The following is a 5,368-nucleotide window of genomic DNA, read 5'->3' as shown; positions in this document are numbered from 1 at the left end:
CGGAAGGGTACTTTAAATATAAACTGTTTGCAGAGAAGGAGGACAATTACGATATTGTCTCTGCACCTTGTGTTCGTACACTTGACATCGGAGTGAGTGGACCGAGTCCACTACAACCGATTCATCCCCTGTCTAGAACGGGAGGTAAGATTCTAAACACTCGCGAAGCCCCTGTCAGCGAGTTACTGGACTCCTTCGTATGCATACATGTTGAGGACTGAATACGGACATTTATTTTTCTAGTAAAGGGCAAGGCCTGGCCCTACAAGATAAAGGTTCGGATTTCATCACCGTTCTCTTCTTGCCCGCTTTAGGAACACGTAACCTACGCGAACCTAAGCCTAAAATTTTGGCTAGAACGAGACCGATAGGGTAACGAGCTTAACAGGAAAGTCATTCGAAAAATATTGGTTACTATTTTAAGCATACTTCGAAGTTCTTGACGGTTTCTGTAAGTTGAATGCGTGACTGCGCCGCCTTGTAATACCAGTGAGGCCTTGGGTATCAAAGCTCCACCGAGCTTCCCTCGCCTATATTCAACTTACTTTAACTCGGATTGATTCCAGAGGGGTTTGCTTAAATTGTAACGAATTCCCGTTCGAAGGATTAGAAGCTGGTCTAGAAACAATCTAAGTGGAGTCATCATGCTTTTTGTTTGCTAGAAATCAATAGGTTTGATTTGGTTGAGTCGGCCTTGATCTGTGTTTGCTTACCCTTCAAATTTAAAAAATTCTATATTCCTGAACGTAAAAGAGACGCACTAGGTAGATTTGTTAAAGAGAAACCTAGTAGTTCTAAGCGTCTCGATTACCTTAATCTAGGGAGTACGACTTTTAAAGAGTATGTTTTTGAACGTCCTTTGACTGAGGAGAGAATCCATGTTGCTCTGATAGCGCCATAAATGGCAACTTTGAAAGCTGTTGAATCCAACTAGGACTACTCGTCACTCATGTATCAGGTTAGCTGAGACGGAAGCAACTTACGAACTTAAACCTGGGACCTTATAGCTGCTCCCAATCTTTTTAGGGAAAGAAAATGAAAACCCCTATTCCATGTTAGGGACTTTGAGGAAATTTGTAGTACCCTCAGGATTAGAAACCTAGATGATGATGCTTTGAAACTTAGGTTATTCCCCTTTTCCCTGAAAGATAAAGCTAAATCGTGGCTATATAGTTTGGCTTCCGGGTCAATCGAAACGTATGAACAACTTACATCTGCCTTTTTGAACAAGTTTTTCCCTAGGCACAAAACATCGTCTATTAGGACGCAAATCTGCACGTTTTCTCAACAGGAGGGAGAAACTTTGTATAGGTATTTGGAAAGGTTCAATGATTTATTAGCCCAATGTCCTCATCATGGTTTAGAGAAGGTTAGGTTAGTTCAGATCCTTTATGAGGGTTTAGATTATCCCACCACAACCACAGTAGAATCTATGTGTACTGGTGGATTTGAGAACCAAACAGTTGATGACGCGATGACATATTTGCATGAAGTCGCCGAAAAGACCCAACAATGGGAAAGTAGTAGGGGACCCCAGAAAACAATTCTTCTCGAGAGGAAACGTTAATAGGGTAGAAGGAGGCTATGAATCAGATGCCAAAATTGCTGCTATAGCGAAAAGGTTAGAAGCTTTAGAAGTGGGTAACACTAGTGGTAGATTGGAGCCTTTTTGGGAAGGCCAGAATAATGAAGAGCAAGCCAATGCTCTATATAATAACACTAGGTTTGATAATCGTCAGAAGTTTGACCCATATTCAGAAACCTATAATCCTGGTTGGAGAAACCATCCGAACTTTTCATGGTCTAAGGGCCAGAGTCAGGGTCAGTCTAATAATTCTAATGCTCCCCCAGGTTTTGGCTACACTAGGAATACATCAGGCCCAGAAAATAAAACGACTAGCTTAGAGGAATCTATTAAGATGTTAGCAAAAACTCAGGAAATGTTAGCACAGAGCCATGTTAGTTTTCAACAGGAAACCAAGCAGAATTTTCAAACTAATGCTCAGAGCCTTGCTAAGTTAGAACTTCAAGTCGGCCAAATAGCTAAGACCTTAAGTGAGAGAGATAATGGTAGGTTCCCTAGTCAGACTAATCCCAATCCTAGAGGAGTTCATGAAGTAGGTACAAAACCATCGAATCAATTGAATGCTATTAGAACCCTTAGGAGTGGTAGAATAGTAGACAATCAGGTAACCATGCCCGATAGTGAACATACTGTAGTTCACCCCTCAGGACCAGCTAGAAGGAAACTGATAAAATTTCTGATGATGCCAACTCAGTTCCTGAGAGGTCTGATTCTGTGCCTAGAGCCCCATTTCCTCAGCTATTAGTACCAACAAAGAAGGAATCGAACTTTAATGACATATTGGAGGTTTTTAAGCAAGTTACCATAAACCTTCCTTTATTAGATGCAATTAGGCAAATTCCTGCTTATGCCAAGTTCCTTAAGGATATGTGTACGCGAAAGCGAAAACTTAGCGTCCATAAGAAATCTTTTTTAACTAGTCACGTAAGTTCAATTATTCAAAACACTACAACTCCAAAGTACAAAAACCCAGGTTCCCCTACCATTGCTTGTACAATATATAAACACCGGGTAGAAAAAGCTTTACTTGACTTAGGAGCCAGTGTGACCCTACTTCCGTACCATGTGTACTTACAACTAGGACTTGGTGAAATGAAACCTACTCAGATAACACTGCAGTTAGCTGATAGGTCTGTTAAAATTCCTCGAGGTGTTATTGAGGATGTCCTTATTGAGTTCGACAAGTTTATCTATCCAGTGGATTTCGTGATCCTAGATACTCAACCTATCCCTGACCCAGAGAACCAGATACCTGTGATTTTAGGTCGCCCGTTTTTATCTACATCGAATGCGATCATTAATTGTCGAAATGGTGTGATGAATTTATCTTTTGGTAATATGACTATAGAGATGAACATTTTTAATGTCAGTAAGCTACCTTATGAGCTAGATGACACATGTGTTGAAGAGGTGAACATGATAGAAGCCTTAGTTCAGAAGTCATTACCAAACATTTTATTTGAAGACCCATTAGAAAGTTGTCTATCCCATTTTGGTTTATATTTTGATGACGATAGCACTATTGAACAAGTGAATGCTCTATTAGATTCTACCCCTGTGTTAGACACTTATAGATGGAAAGCTAGGTTCGAACCGTTACCAGTTTCTGAGACTACCCTAATTCCTTCTTTAGAAGAACCCCCAAAGTTGGACCTTAAACCACTACCCGATACTCTACAGTATGTGTTTTTAGGCCCATCTGAGACTTAACCTGTGATTGTAGCTTCCGATTTGGATAGTGATCAGTAAAGTAGGCTAGTAAAAGTACTTCAATACAATAAGGAAGCTTTAGGGTGGACTATAGCAGACATTAAGGGTATAAGTCCTACTGGGTGTATGCATCAGATTCATTTAGAGGAAGACTCCAAACCTTCTAGGGAGATGCAACGTCGACTGAACCCTAACATGAAAGAGGTAGTTTGAAAACAGGTGCTTAAGTTGTTAGATGCGGGTATTATTTACCCAATTTCAGACAGTAAGTGGGTTAGCCCTGTTCAGGTTGTCCCCAAGAAATCAGGTATCACTGTAGTCCAGAATGATAATAATGAATTAATCCCAACCCAAGTGACCACGGGATGGCGTGTGTGTATTGACTATAGGAAATTGAACAAGGTCACAAGGAAGGATCACTTTGCTCTTCCTTTTATCGACCAAATGCTAGAGAGATTAGCTGGACATAGTCACTATTGCTTCTTAGATGGCTACTCCGGTTATAATCAGATCGTTATTTCCCCAGAAGACCAAGAGAAAACCACTTTTACCTGTCCCTTTGGTACCTTTGCGTATAGACGCATGCCTTTCGGGTTATGTAATGCCCCTGCGACTTTTCAGCGTTGTATGATAAGCATATTTTCTGATACGGTAGAACGGTTTTTAGAGGTCTTTATGAATGATTTTTCATTATTTGGTTCATATTTTGATGAGTGCTTGCATCATTTGACATTAGTGTTGACTAGGTGTAAGGAAAATAATTTAGTGCTTAATTAGGAAAAATGCCATTTCATGGTTGAATCAGGAATTGTCTTAGGGAACATCGTTTCTTCAAAGGGTATAGAGGTAGACAAAGCCAAAATTGACCTTATTAAGACTCTAAAGGTCCCAAAAACCGTAAAAGATATTAGGTCATTCTCAGGGCATGCAGGTTTTTACCGTCGATTCATTAAGGATTTTAGCTTGATTTTTAGACCTCTTTGCAATTTGCTTGCAAAAGATGTTAAGTTTGTCTTTGATGATGCTTGCTTAAAGGCTTTTGATAAGCTTAAAACTTTACTCACTATTGCCCCGATAGTCCAGGCACCTAACTGGAACCTACCCTTTGAAATTATGTGTGATGCTTCAGATTATGCTATAGGCGTTGTGCTAGGTCAGCGAGAAAACAAATTACTACATGTGATTTACTATGCTAGCAAAACTCTGAATGATGCCCAGATGAACTATACAACTACCGAGAAGGAATTGCTAGCCATCGTGTTTGCCTTGGATAAGTTTAGATCCTATTTGTTTTGGTTATCTTTACATACTTGTCGCTGTAGACTATGTGTCTAAGTGGGTTGAGGCGGTTCTGTGTAAAAAGAATGACCACAGGGTCGTATTCCAGTTTTTGAAAGAGAATATACTTACACGTTTTGGTACGCCGCGAGCTATAACTAGTGATAAAGGTTCACACTTTTGTAATAGACCATTTGCTATTTTAATGAAACAATACGGTATTACCCATAAAGTAGCAACCTCATATCACCCTCAGACTAGTGGTCATGTAGAGGTTTCCAATAGGGAAATTAAACGTATTCTAAAGAAAACAGTTAATCCAAATAGGAAAGACTGGTCGTCGAGACTTACTGATGCCTTATGGGCTTACCGTACTGCGTTTAAGACACCCATTGGAATGTCACCTTATTGTTTAGTGTTTGGAAAGGCATGTCACCTGCCTGTTGAGTTAGAGCATCGAGCCTATTGGGCTATTAAGAACTTAAACTTTTCACTTGACAATGCAGGAGCTCAAAGAAAGCTCCGGCTCAATGAGTTGGACGAGATTCGTAGAGATGCATACGATAGTGCTAAGGAGTATAAGAACAAAATGAAACTTGTGCATGATAGGAATATTTTACAAAAGTCATTTTCTCCGGGTCAAAAAGTTCTTCTATATGACACTCAGTTGCATCTATTCCCCGGGAAGTTGCGCTCTCGATGGACCGGTCCTTTTGTGGTCCGTATTGTTTTTTCTCATGGCGATGTTGAGATTGAGACACCAGATGGTAGTAGTTCTTCGAAGGTTAACGGTCA

At 40.1% G+C, this 5,368-nt stretch overlaps 1 pseudogene; it reads right to left on the bottom strand.

Annotated features, from left to right (window-relative positions):
- Positions 1-1,262: 1,262 nt before the first annotated feature.
- LOC113333824 lies at positions 1,263-1,362 on the bottom strand (annotated as a pseudogene).
- Positions 1,363-5,368: the final 4,006 nt, after the last annotated feature.

This window comes from Papaver somniferum, unplaced genomic scaffold (genome assembly GCF_003573695.1).
Source record: "Papaver somniferum cultivar HN1 unplaced genomic scaffold, ASM357369v1 unplaced-scaffold_133, whole genome shotgun sequence".
NCBI classification, from domain to species: Eukaryota; Viridiplantae; Streptophyta; class Magnoliopsida; order Ranunculales; family Papaveraceae; genus Papaver; species Papaver somniferum.
Note: the sequence above shows the minus strand (reverse complement) of the source record. Positions and strands in the feature narration are given on the sequence as shown.